The 14,758-nt window shown below is 40.1% G+C and overlaps 1 protein-coding gene across 3 annotated transcripts in view; it reads right to left on the bottom strand.

Moving 5' to 3' along the window:
- gulp1a (GULP PTB domain containing engulfment adaptor 1a) overlaps window positions 1-14,758 on the bottom strand; it is an 88,726-nt gene that overhangs the window by 47,404 nt on the left and 26,564 nt on the right. The window contains exon 2 of one of the 3 annotated variants that reach the window (XM_065962618.1): window positions 4,200-4,285. The exons of the other annotated variants lie outside the window; for them this stretch is intronic. The gene's annotated coding sequence lies outside the window, so the exon portion shown is untranslated. The remainder of the gene's footprint in view (window positions 1-4,199; window positions 4,286-14,758) is intronic. 3 annotated transcript variants of the gene reach the window in all.

The following is a 14,758-nucleotide window of genomic DNA, read 5'->3' as shown; positions in this document are numbered from 1 at the left end:
CAATACAATGTAGCACAGTGTATGATTGCAAGTACCCACTACATTTGCATTTCCCTGCAGGTTGCAGACATGTTTCATTGGAAATAAAAATGCTCCTTAAACTGGGGAACACTCACATAAATCTTAAAGAAGTACTTCAATGGCTCAAATCTACCTCAGTAATTTACTTCCAAACTACTCTCCTGTTTCTGCATGATAAGGCGTTCCCAGGCTCCAACATAAAATCTGGCCAAAGTAATTTCTACAATGCCATATGTAACTGTCAGCAACTGATCTACATGAACCCACTACACTGGAGAGCCTGGCATGCCATGTTTTAAGAAAGCTATGTACAAGCAAAGGAGGGTTTCATGGCATGATTTCACCAACTTCCAAGGTGCATGGACGATGAAAAAGTCATGAAGAGGTTAAAAAAATCTCCAGCAACACTTGTAGTTTTAAGAACAACTATATCAGATGGACCCGTTTCTGTTTGGCGTCCAATAATATTCTGACTATAAGTCCACTTGTATATTCAAAAATAACCTTTTGCTTTACATCTGCAACAATTTAGGCACCGTCATTTCTATAACAAACCAACAAGATTATATTGGAATGAAAGGGATTATATAGTGTGGCTCACACTCATTAATCAGCTGCCTAAAGCCTTTTGAAGGGTATGTGCATAAGACTTTACAAATAAAGCATAAACGTGAAGCGAGCTTAGCTGTTGTAGCTAGCGACTTGTCATGTGTAGACAGAGATTGGTCGTGTTGCTGGATTATTTAACCTTGTTTACGCATAGCTTGCATGTTGCATGGCTGATGTCCTCCTCACGACTTCATAATATTTGCAAAAATCCAAAATGCTCCCATTAGCTTTGCTTACATTTTTCTCTCATCCATGCTTTTTTGTTTTGATGTGCTTCATCATGTAGTTTGGCTTCTACTGCCGCCCATTGGCTTTATTGTGAACTGCGCCACAGGCGATGTGTCTTTCAAATTTTCCATCACAGCATTTGCTGCCATATTGATTCTGTAACATCTGCATCTTTGCAAGTATTTGCAAAGAGCACATGATGATATATTTCCATGTTGATTATTTGGATCACGGCCCTACTTTTCAGAAGATAGCGAGGTGCACCTTGCTGCTGCAGAGGCAACAGGCACATCATTCATGGGAGGTCTAACCATTAAAGAAAAATCTTTGATCACATTTTCCACGACGCTGCCATTCTCAATACAAGAAAACATCAAAGCTTCAACTTTACAGCACACAGCTCTCCTTCTGTCTGCCTCCTTCTCCATCACTCTCTGTCTTGGCTGCCTCTGAAAAAAAGCCTCCAGTAAAAGCAGACACATGCACCGCACAACGGAGTTTTGACTACCTGACAAAAGACAGCCACTCGGAATTAGACACAAAAGAAAAATAAGGTTTTTGTCCATGATGTGAGATGTTTTTCCTTTCATCACAGATTTTCTCAACTAATCACTGACCTGCAGTGAGAACCAGAATCATCAAAAAAAATGGAAGTGTAAATGGTTAATGGACCCGAGCTTGGATAGCGCTTTTCTAGTCTTCTGACTACTCAAAAGCGTTTTTACACCGCAAGTCTCACCTACACATTCACACTCCATGTAAAGTGACCATCAGAAGTAACTGATCCCATTCATACACATGCACACGCCACTGATGAGGCAGTGGGAGCAATTCGAGGTTATGTGTCTTGCCCAAGGACCATCACAGCCACCCATGTCTCAGTGTCACACACTCAAAATTTGTCATATCCATGAACTGAAAATGCTCCTAAAACCAAAATATTACCTGAATTTAGAACATGTCTCCATGCTCTTTACATGATGTGCCTGATTCATGTCTGCTTGTTGCTATTATGCCTTCCATTATGGAGACTGTTTCATCTTTTTTCTTGATTTTAGACTAAGCTGTGGCTGACAAACCTGCACAGTATGTGCCATGGATGTGAACCTTGCCAAGTTACCGTGCCTTGCATAGCCAAGTTCCTAACAATGCATGATCCCTGAGAAATAAAGGTCAGAAAGAATTGTATGAAATTGGATTGTATTCAGATATAATAATCTGAAACGTGTCTACATGTAAATCTATTCAAAGGCTCAGTGTCGGACAAAAACATTGAAATCCAAAATAATACTGAATTTTGACCTTTAAAGTAAGGTTTGATTTATTAGTCGATATTGTGGAAGAAATGTACAATAAAGATGAAAAAGTCTGATGTAAAAACACAGACTGTTTTATTCCACAGCAAAAAACTGGTTAAACAGTTGTCAGAGACAGTTGTCATGCATGCAGTGCATTTTCTACAAGGTAACCAGGTGCACAGCTATCAGAAAGAATGGTTACCTAAAGGAAGCGGAGGAAAGCGTTGTCATTGTGATCAGGGTTCAATGAAATTAAACATCCTATTCATCGACACAGTCTAATGAGACTGCTCATGAAACATGAGTGAGAGCTACTCATCGCTATAAGTAGACAAAGGAGCAAATCGTCCGACTCCAGGACAGCTCGTCTGCAGGGGAAAGCTTTCCAGTGCAGTAATGATGCCGATAAAGCTCAGGAGACATATTCAGACAAAACACCTCTTTAGGCTGCAGAGAAATTGAAGATTTGAAGCAACCAAGGGGATAGAAAAGACAGTCAATACATGATGACATGCATGGATGTAATTTGTCCCTGAAAGATGAAAATGTGTGCTGAAGTGAACAAAACATCAAAAACACAATGATGGGACCTTTTGTATCCTCATAGTGTAATAGCCAATAGTATGTCCCTCAATAGCCCCTATTCAGCCTGCCATTTCAAGCCTTCAATCAGATTGTCGCTGAGGCTTAAGGGGGCGTCAAAGTGATCCCCCCTCTGCACCAGGGTGGTTTCAGCGTGTCCAGCAGGGAAGCGCAGCGCTGTGTTTGTGTGCATGTCTGACTGTGTGTCTTTGTGGAGCTCCCGCTGTGTCGTGCCTCTGCAACGCAGAAATGCGATGTGATTTCACAGACTGGGTCACCAATATTTGTCCGTCGTGGAATCAATACAAACACACAAAGATGTGGTGACGGCTGAGCTTAATTATGGCACTTTTGCAACCAAAAAAAGCAGTCTGATGAGGGTTAATATGAGACCATTTCAAGCCAGGTATAATAGCAGGCCGTGAATTGTCACAAAGTAATTATAAACAGAATTGTGTACATGAATATCAATCTAACTTTTTTTGCCTCTGTCAGGACATACTGCAACAATGGTGAACGGTGAACTATTCTGAAACATGTGATTTAAATACTTGACAAGACTTCAATTCCTTCAGTAATCGCTTTCCCGATGCACCAAATTATAACTTTTGGTGTTCTGGTGACTCATCAAAAACCAATCACTTTCTTAGGCACCACAAATTCTTGATGAAGATTAAAAATGGAACCTGGCTGCAGCTTAAGAAATATACTGAACAGAGAAAAGACAACATTGCACTTTTGCAGACCAACATAAATACAACAGTATAAAGCATGTAAGCTTTTTTATTTGCTAATACTTGCACTTAAAATGCATCGTTGGTATTTGACGGTACATGACATGAAAACATTTGAAAATGCTAGTCCATGTTCAGAATTGTACTATTTATATTTGCTATTTTACAGTGTGGGGCCAGGTTGTCATTTCAGATTGATGTAAATTGTGGGGGTTGTGTGTGTGTGCATTGTGGGGTGCTGTAATAAAAAAACATAATCACGATGAAAGGGTATGTTTTGGAGCCACTGTATAAAAGTCTCTTTTTTACAACATGATATTCACCAGAGCTGTAGTGCTTTGAATGATGCTCTTATAAGTGCAAAGCTGAAATGTCACAGCCAGCATGAATGCATGTTCTGGGAAAAAAGAAAAAAAACAGAATGACATCAAAAAGTCACCTCATCCCTGTCTACACTTTATCACAAAAGCAGAGGCACTCTGACAGGGATACACAGCAGAATGGGCTGTCAGAGCCACATGTGTGGGCGCTCACACATTGCCACTTGCTGTCTTTTGTTCCGATAAATCACAGTGAGAATCTCTGATCAGAACAATAAGCAGGTGTGTGCACTGGGATGATGATGGCTGAGAGGGTTTGAAGTAGGAGGAGAAATATAATGATCCATAATGATAACAACGTCAGAGACAGCTGTGGCGAGTGTGAGACAGGAGATATGGAGCCTTACGGTTAGTGTGGACTATTGATGTTCAGGTTGCTTTGTTGCGCCTCACTCATCTAAAGGCTGCTGGCTGCTCGTTAGTTGTGCATCTTCTGTGGGCAGAAAAAGACAAGAAAAAAATGCACTTCACAATCAAGCTTTTTACAGACGCACAATCACTGCTCACTGCAGTTATTACATTAAGCACTTCAACACAATCTCTACAGTTATTCATCTGTTGAAAGGCTGATTATTAAAGTATAAAGATGAAGGAGATGACTGATACATACATCCAATACAGGATGGCAAGTATACTGTAAGTCACAGATGCTGCAGTTGTTTGATAAAGGGGGGAAAAAACATTATAATGACGTATTGTAGCTATACAGAGATGCTCTGGGTAGCAAGGGAAGTGAGGATGAAAAATACTTGTTTTTTGGTACACAGCCAAAAAAATGTCACTTTATCATGGACGGTTATTAGGTATAAGAAAAGCTAAAGAATTAGTATTGCAAGAGTTTATTTGCAATAAGAATAGTGTTAATCTAGTGTTTTTTTCTTTTTTATCAGTATAAAATATGAACCAAAACAAATAACCGGGGCTTAGGGAAAAAATGTCAGAATTGTTTTTAATTAATTTTGAAAAAGTTTATTTTATTCTTAAATTAGTACTTCAATGTAATCCGGATATTTGTAGTTCCTTTAATATGAAATAATATTTCTCTTTCAGGGAAAATAAAAATGGATGCACTTTTGACCATTCCCACAAGCTGTGAATCATATCCCTGTTATGAGTGTCAAAATAAAGGAAATGCCATTTTCTTCCCTTTCCTACAGCCCTTTACTGACCTATGTCAACCCAGCCTGACGAGTGGGGCACAGTTAAGCCTGAAATTATGAAGCGATACACACCCAGTGTCACTCCTGTCAGCACCCTCCGAGAGACGCGGTCAGACTCAGAAAACACACGGTGCAGGCGAAAGTGGAAAAGCTCACAGGTTTGTATGAAAAAATATTTAAAGAAATTACTAAAAATTACAATCAGAGAATCTTTTCTCAGATGCTGACACGTGAAAATGGAATACATTCAAATTGAAATTGCGTTAATTTAAGGACCACGATGTGTACATTAAATGCATGTATGTTCCTATATGCTATTGATTTTAGAGCACTGTGTCAGCGGTGGATTTGTGAGCTGTCAGGGTTTATTAATAGCTTGAACAGAACAAAAACAAACACATTGATCAACCACTCACCAAAAGGCAGTCTCGAAAATCAATAAAATGCTTCTCTGGCAAATCTAAAATCAAAAAATGACAGCCTCCCATGGGTTAGGGTTAGATTTATGACGATTCTCCAAAACCATCGCTCTGTTTTAGCTTTAATCAGAGCGATATCTGAGAAAAGCACCTTTCAGGATTAAAGGGGATAGATAAGGGCCAAAGTTTTCTATTATGTGTTCCACTGTGGTATTGCATACTTCTCATGGAAGTGCCAGGAGGGATTGTGGGTAATGACATCCAAGAGATAGATGTAAAGGGCAGACGATGAATAAATGTAGAAGGTCTTAGGCTGAGTGTGGACTGTATGCTGTATTCTGTTGATAGACACTGATGAAGATCCATCATGCGCTCATATATTTGAAGTTTTTAAAAAAGGTTTTAGAGAATGAATTAACAGTAAGACAAAGTTGGCAGTGTGTAGACTTCACTGTGTATTGCTTTGCTCTGCAGCATGAAATTCTGATACATTGGCAACAATCTGAAAACCAACATCCACGGAAAGAGGACACAATCACTCGTGCAGTGAGAAATTGCAGACATCTTGCACAAAAACATAGAGGGAAATCAAATGGGGATTCATTCAAATTGAGTGTGTTGAGTTACTGTGTTGCACTGAAATCATATTAAACCTTCATTTTAGTATTTCTTGGGAATAAGTTCCCTTCAAAATAAAAATCAAACCCCTTCCGTCCTTGAAATGTAATTCCCATCTCAGTTAAAAACAAAAGCTGACAAAAGAAAATTCTTCCTACACTGTGCCCATCTTCAGGAAACTGTTTCTGCAGCGTTTCTCTCAGTGAAAGACGAGTTTTAATTCTCAGTTTATATTATACTGACTAATGCAGGAGACCAAATTAATGAACAATCTGTGATTCAATACCGTCCTGAACAACACATTAGGCTTTGGGTGCAAGGAAGTAAATGCCAGCAGTGGGTTTGCCATGCTCAAAGTGGCTGCTGGGCAAAATTCACTCAGAATGTAAGAAAGGACGTTTTCTTTTATGATTTTTGGATGTTGTGGTTCGATTTGGAATCTAAAAATTTAGAATTTGCAATCTGAATCAAACTACAGCAGATACATTTCCCCCACACCTCTAGTATAGATGCCATGAGAGTTAATTGTCCATCTCTAGTGGGTAGAAAATCAAACCTCCTGTCCAAGGTTTCTGATTGGTGATCCATTATTTCTTGTAATAACAGTTCTTTGAAAACCCTTTGAAAGAAAATGGCAGAGCATCACAGCATTCATTCTACTGGTATTTATTTATCGAGTTCCCCGTCATTAGTTGAAACAATCAACCAGAAATCATAATTAAGAGCAATGAGGCGCTCAGAGTCTCGAGAGCAGGGCGTGGGTTACTTGTTTTGAAGGAGGGAGGTCTGCTGGATTAATCTTCTTTGGCAAGTTTGGAGAGCTCTGAAGCGAGTCGACTCCAAAACAAACTCCGAGAAACAAGCCTTGATGAAGTATTCCATGTAAAGTCGAGTGCATTTGTGTGTTCTGATGTTCAAAATGACTCGAAGGGATTCACAGGCACAGAATGAACCCAGCACGAGGTTGCAAAGACAACAAAAGACTCAACTTCAGTGATGAATGTGGATGCTTAGAATGAAAAAGGAAAACATTGGAATTACAGAAAAAAAAATTGTTGACCCAGATGATTGGATTATAATCCAACATAGGTTTGTAATCGGTTTAACAGTAATGCAGTAAATCCAGTGTAAGACATCTCCGTCCAATTATAAACTGAAAGCAGTTCTTTATGTGGCTCGAGGTTCATGAAAAAGATGAAAGATGGAAGATTCAGGGAGTAGAAGGTGTTCTTTGAATCGTTGAGGTTGAGTTGGGTAGCAACTTCCATCATAACCCCCCCCCCCCCCCAATATGATAATCCCTGTTCTAAACTAAAGTTTTCAACAAATCTTGAATCTTTTTCCTGCCTTCTGGGCTTTGATGCATGAGTTTCCCTGATAACAAAAACACCATCATTCGGGCAGTAGCACGAATCCAGTTAGCAACAAGCTGGAAGTAAAAGATAAGGGACGGCGGGCATACAGATAGCTCCAGCCTGGCTCTGACCCATCGTACTTCCTGCGGGGTAGGACTCTCTGCATGCCACGGGCAGATGTCAGGATCCGTGCACAGACGGTACAAGCTGCCAAGTACAGCGTCCTGACCTGCACAGAGGGATTAAACATCTTCAAACTGCATCAGCTGTGTTGCTGGAAATAATGAGCAGATACTTTGTGACTCGTTGGCTTTTCTTAATAGCTCATACTTCATGGTACATTAGGGCTCTTACAGCATCTAATGACAAGGGGAGAGGATTATGAGTGTGTGCTTTAAATAACACCCCAATGAACTGTTCAAAATATCAAGAGCAGCTCTGGAGGGAAACTGAAATGGAGATTTCAACCTTTAATAATGGTTTTCAATTAAAGCTTTTGACCATAGGTCACTGATGGCAAATGTTGGTTCTTCTTGTGAATTGAGCCATCATTCATGTTGATTACGACAACATTTTTCATGCTTTTAATGGCTGACATTGAAGAAAGGGCAATGAATTTGACTTGTGACTCAGATTACAAAACCTCACTTGGAAACAGTGTGTTCAAAAGTGTTTTCAAATGTTTAACACAGATGATGAGTGTTTAACTTATTCCAGAAAAGTTGCAACAGAAATTTAAATCTCTTTCTGGTCAAGTGGAAGTACCAAGTGAGTTTGCAGAAAGCTAATGAAAGCTAAAAGAAACAAGGCATGTTCTCCATCCACATCAGCTTTAATGTGAATGAGAAGTCCTTCAAGTGAACTTGAAACGGAAACCAAAGGAACACTTATCTATGAGACTCTATGAAACCATGCCAAAGAAAATATCTAGAGATATTTGTATGTATTTTATGTTTTTGAAAGCAGAGTTACATTGAGAGTCCTCAGTTGGAAACCTGGACATAATGGTTGTGAAGCTCCTTAGTGACATCTGTTGGCTCAAGTAGGAACACACTAGAAGAAAACAGCAGAAATGTTGTGAGCAGAAAGTCTACTTAAAAATGTAAAACAAAAAGTAATGAGATAATGGGTAAGATGCACTTCATAATCTGTCAACAAAAACTGATTTTAATTGGTTCCAAATCATACTGGTACATTTCTGTGTGAATTCCTTCTGGTTACAGGGTGTGAGCCAAATGGAAATGTTTGTAAGTCCTTAAACTTTTGCCAGTCAGGTTACTTGAGCCTTCTCTCTTATTGGTTTGTCTCAAGTCTCACCGGGCACAGCTTTCTGCATAGAAAATGTGGAACGTTCTAATGGTGTTTTGTCTAATTTGATTGCACAACTGACATGTTCACATATCCCCCCAGCCGAGTATAATGCTCCAGCAGCTACTATAACTAAACATGTCCTAGTCATAAACCTTTTTCACACATACGGAAATCTCCTGAAAAACTCCGGAGATTTGGCTACCCGGAGGTTCTTTAGGTACTACGCGCAGAGTTTATCCGGCCAGACCCCTAGTATTTTATCTGCAGAATATCCGAGTGAGCTGATGTCTGAATGCGGCCGCATATACTCCGGAGATTTCAATTTGAGCCAATGGAAAGAGAATGACGTTTATATAGTGACTGGCTAAAGTGTCTGCACGCGACCACTACGATCTACGTGCACGTAATTAAACGGCTGCATTATGTTTTCTGGTCGTCAGTACGTTGTTCTCCTCTCTTTTGTGGATGTTGTCATTCCATTGGATTCCACATAGCATTGATATAAAGGCAAATATTCTCATTATAACGTCGTGTAGCGGACTCTGTTGCTTCGGCCGCTATTTCTGCGTTGTTTATTTATGTCAAGTCTTACGTTGGGAAATCCCCCGTCCCCCCCTCCCCTCTGACAGGGAAAGTCCCCCGCTGTGAGGAGCATATGTGAACGGCTAGTTCGGGAGAATCTCCGGAGAAGTCCTCCTGTAAATATCTAGATATTATCCGGAGTGCATATGTGAAAACGGCTATAGGTCGCATTTAAATATTCAGTCAGCTTTAAGCAATGCATAACTATATAGTGACCATGTTTATAGCTGCCGTTAGTCTGTCACTATCCTCCACACACGTCCCCCATTCAGAGATACATAAACAGGCACTATATGAATTAAAAACATACACAGTAAATACATTGTAAACACACATTGTGTGCCCAGGCACTCATTGGAAAATGAATGTATTTATGGGTGAAATTAACCCATATCACATATGTGCCCTGGGAGGAAATGCAATGTATGTGCACTGACATTTTTTCACAATGTTTTTCATCAAATCAATTTTTATTGAATTTTGAAAATTGCCTGCATCCCCAAATCCCTGCACTCCGGTCGTGATAAAAATGTTCCTCGAGAGATTTGAAAAAAGTCCAGAAATGAGATCACAGAGGTAAAAGAAATGGAGCTGAATGGAGTGTCCTTCTGTGTATAAGCACATATAGAGGACTGAATAGGTCCATTGAAAAAGCGGAAAAATAAGAGATAGGTGCAAATGCTTTTTTATGCTCCTGTCATAGACTGCATCTCAAAAGACGTCGCCAGCAAAACACACGGCACATAGAATTTTCATGAGGCAAAACCTGACTGCATCTCCTTCGGTGTGCTTTAGAAGAAAAAGGACTCTCTGCACCTTTAATGTACAACCTGACCCAGTTTAACCACTAACTGATATTCCATGTCAGCTTCAGTCAGGCTAGGTTGAACTGTAATTCCATGTGAGCAGGGAGGCATTAATCAGGTTCTCCCCAGTGAGCATGCAGCAAGACCTTTGGCTGACAGGTAAACACAACACAGGGGGCTGCACTATTGATAAAACATTACCAGAACAACGCCTCAAATTGGGAAAAAAATCAGAAGGACTGCACGTCTCTGCAGGATGAACATTTTTGCTTCAAAGATTGTGTGTGTGTGTGTGTGTGTGTGTGTGTGTGTGTGTGTGTGTGTGTGTGCGTGCTTGTGCTCCTGTGGTTGAAGGGTTTCAGCAGACAACAAATACCCCCAGCTGAGCATTACAAACAAAGCTGAGCAAAGCTTTGTCACAGCGCTGACACTTAAACTACTCAAGCAGCAACCTGAGCGAGTCAAACAGACAGACATTGCCTTTTTGTTATAGCAGTACTGTTCTAAAGTTATGGTACATTACTTTAAAATGATCCTGAGGAAATCTCAATCTTATCAGGCGTTGTATATGACACAATATGTAAGGGAAGGCTGCTCAGAGCTTAAATGAGATACAGCATACACTTTGTTATGCACATCGAACATGATACGACTCAATCAATTTACACAACCAGATGAAGATGCTTTAAGCCGCGTCACTTTTGCTTTGTCATTTGCATTTTAAAAGACCCTTCCATTGTCCATGTTTTTCTCCAAAACATTCATTTTGGGTTGACATTGAGTGTTAATCAAATACTGTTGCAAGTATAAAGGAGTTTTAACTATCAAAGTAAAATGATCTAAAAATAATCTGCTCTGGGCTGAGAAATGTTTCTAGTGGAGCGGCATGAAAGCCCACTGAATCTAAAATGAATTTTAGATCTTTAATAACAAACCAGTTGGCGAGAGATAGAGAGATAGAGAGAGAGAGAGAGAAAGAAATTAGGGGAGCGAGATATTAAAACCTTATTGTCCTGAAGGGAACTTTGTCTTAAACACACCATGCTGCCATTAAACGCATCATGAAAACATTAGAGTGTGAGAGAGTGCAGCATGATGCCATCAAGCTTAAACTAAGGTAACTATAAAGCTGTAACTGAAAACATGATCAGTGATGTATAGGTCAAGCTGTTTTACTAAACAGAGCAGAGTCACTCAAGTTTGCCAGCTGTTTTTTTTTTGTTTTTTTTAGTGGATATGACATCCCTGAGCTAAGTTTTATTTTCTCAGCAGTCCATAAGCTTATAGTCTGTGTATGACTGGGTTTGTGATACAAGAAGACAGGATGATAGGCTGACATTAAATTCAATAGGTTGTTATGATTTTTACACCAAGCACAGACATTCAGTGTGCCCACCAAAAAGATTTAAATGTTGATGATCACCCAACCATATCATCTGGATGTCGTAGCTTTAAGCTTAATTTGACATGAAGAGGAGTAATTTAGTTAATTTGTCATTTGTTTACGGTGTGTCCAGCTCAGTCGCTACCCGTCAGCCAACTGCCTTTTTTCGGTTTTCACAGTTGGTGAGAGTTATCTCTCTGATTGGCTGTTCAGAGGTTTCATTTCTCTACAGCTCTCGACACAGGTTCAGGAAAGCCCCTTGAGCATGCCGCTGTAGTATCCATGCTTTCACCCATTAGTGCGGTTTCTACGTATTTGTCGCCTCCGCCTCTTCTTTTCTTTTTCCACTAAAAGACCAAGGGCTGACAACGCCAGCAACAATTTCCACTTTTAATCAGACATTATTCTCGATTAGAAGTACCTATAGTATGAGTGGTGATCAACAGCGGTGTGAAGATGGTCTTATTCTATCATATCATATCAAAAAGAGTCAGAACTAAATGTCCTTCAAGCTTCCTTTATCTTGGTAAGAGCAGTGTACAAAACAACAATGGACGCACTTCAAGGACATTTAGTGTGCTGACTTTTCTGTCTCTTTTTTTAGTCTTGTTGCGGTGGTGCACCTGAAACTGTATTTACTGTTGAATGTGCTTTTTTTTTTTGCTGTCTTATCCAATCATACCAACAGACTACGGCCGCCTGTTGGCATGGAGAGTTATTTCCTCTCATGCATGAGCAGAACGTACGTGGTGGTTGGCAGTCGGCTGTAGTCTTCGTGGTGTGTTCTAGTGCAACTTTCTGGCCAAGACAAAGGCATTGTGAGGCGGCGCCATTGTTGGCCTTCGTCGCCACTACTTCTTTGCTGTCTGCTTGGTGTGTCAGGGCCTTTACTCAAGGGTTTACCTTTGACTCTGGGGCAATTTAAGTAACACAAAGTCATATCTGGCTTACAAACAAACAGATGTACCCTGAACCCATGCATGCCAAAACACATGTAACTAACATACATAAAGTCAAACATAAAGTACTTCAGTGCCTGGCTAACTGCTGTGGCTCATTCTGAGGGACTTCAGCAGTACTGAAGAGTAAGAGAGTCCAGAACGGCACCCAGCATGTGTACAAGTACTGAAGTAAACAGACTGATCTTTGAACATTATTTTCTACTAAATGGATTAAAATAACGAAAGTGTAGGCTGCTGTTAAGACTTTGTCTTTAAGTCAAAAGCTTTCCATTTCGCCCTAATGACTCTGGCAGCCCAGTTTCCACTCAGACACCACAGGGGTTCTGTGCTCCCTGACTGTGCAGCTATCAGCCAGAAAAATCCTCTCATCTGAACTCTGTAGTGCTCTTAAAGCAACAGTGTCGACCTTGTTTAACACTGGTTTTTAATTGAGGTTATACAGACTGAATTGAATTGGATTGAAAAGGATCATATGGTTTGGAGAGGCCAAGAGTCAAGTTCCTTGAAAAAGTGATTTCTGAATAATCCTAATATTTTTACAACATAAAAAGTGCATTGTTTGATCCATTCCCAAAATATGGGTTACAAAACTTCAGGAGCTAAAGTCAATTACTCAAAGAAGCATCACACTATGCCCACTTGTTTTGTGTAAGACGCCTAACCTTTTCTATACATACTGTACACCTAGCATCCACATCAAGAGGGCCCTTTAAATACTCTGAAACAGAGGCTTAAGAAAAGACTGATGACACAGTTTCCTTTTGTAAAAAAAAAGAGGACCTGATTCACAAAAGGATAACACGGATATAGTGCCTGCAAAACCTGTGCAAACAAATCAAAAAGACACTCTCTAATTCATAAAACACTGCCAAAAAAAAGCGTTGAATTAACAAACACAGGAACTAAGAGCCGCAAGCAGAGAGGATCAAAATCCGTCTGCTTGCACCACAATATTATCAGCACCCAGGTTTGTGAATTAGACCTTGAAACAGAGCAGACAGCAGGCGCAACTGATGCACAGTTTTTTGAGCTATTAGCAGCTACAATCCATTCTTAAGGAATCAGGCCCAGACACTTTTGGAAACGATGATGCACATACCTACAGGCGATTTGATAACTTGGTATTATCTGTCACAATGCCTTCTTCCCTGACTCTTCCCACCCATAATATGCCACGTGTTGGAAGACAGAAAGACACCACCAAAGATTTGCAGCTGTAAACTGAACATGAATAATTAATAACAGTCCCTTCTTACCTTAATGTTTATTTCTAGCTGCCGCTGCACAGTTAAATTTTGCAATTAGAAGTTCTGCCTGTGTCTACAAGTGCTTGAAGGAAGCCCTGATGAAAGCCATTCCTGCATTTGGCTGAGTTACAGGCATTCATGGAGTGTGAATGCTTGCTTGAAATAACCAATTCCTGAACCCCCAGCATGCACATCACCAGTGTAAGGTAACGGTCAGTTAATATGTGTTGTGAGTGTATGAGTGTTCATTCTGTAAAATCTCAACTGGACAGAGATTGTTTTGGTTTTGAAATATACTGTAGTTTTCTCAAGAAAATATAGTGTGTGGATGTTGCTGAAATATCTTAAGGTGGGTAAAGGCCATGAAAGCACAGATCAGAAAAAAAAACTATATGTTTTAAACATTTTCTCCTCAACAATCCAAAGTTGAGTTCCTTAACGTAGTCCCTGCTCTAAACTTGTCAGAAAAGTGAGAAGTAGACTTCACCAGAGTGAATCAGCCGTGCCACAGAGAGGGTAAGCTGCATTTATAACAGCCTCACATTCTTCACTCTGAAGATGTGCATATACACTTACTGGCTCTTCTTGAGGTTAAAGTGCCGTTTATTCAGACTTCAATCCAAATCTATTCTGGGAAAAGTGACCTTTTCAAAGTGCGGACCCCACCACCTGGTACTGTACGTGTGGATGGCTGACTTCAGCTTTGATTCTGACGGGAACGTGCTTGACGGTTTGTCTAAGCCATTGTGATGGGGAATCATCAGTTTTCATTATCTTTTATTGCAGACTGTAGGAGAGAGCAGGGCTGTGTAAAGTGGGCTATTCTAAAGATAGATGACAATGGGAAACCATGCTGGGCAGCTCTCCACTGGAAGACACAAGAGGGGAAATGCTTTGAAAGTGGGAAGTTTAACCCATAACAATGTTCAGTAGGATTAGAGAGTGGTTTTTTTAAACACTTGAAAACATGGCTGAATGAGAACTGGGGTGAATGATACATCCTGAAATCCAGATAACAATGAATATTTTACATGAAGAAATATGGTCTTGATTTGAAAGCCA

This window comes from Labrus bergylta, chromosome 13, assembly GCF_963930695.1.
Source record: "Labrus bergylta chromosome 13, fLabBer1.1, whole genome shotgun sequence".
Taxonomy (NCBI): Eukaryota; Metazoa; Chordata; class Actinopteri; order Labriformes; family Labridae; genus Labrus; species Labrus bergylta.
Note: the sequence above shows the minus strand (reverse complement) of the source record. Positions and strands in the feature narration are given on the sequence as shown.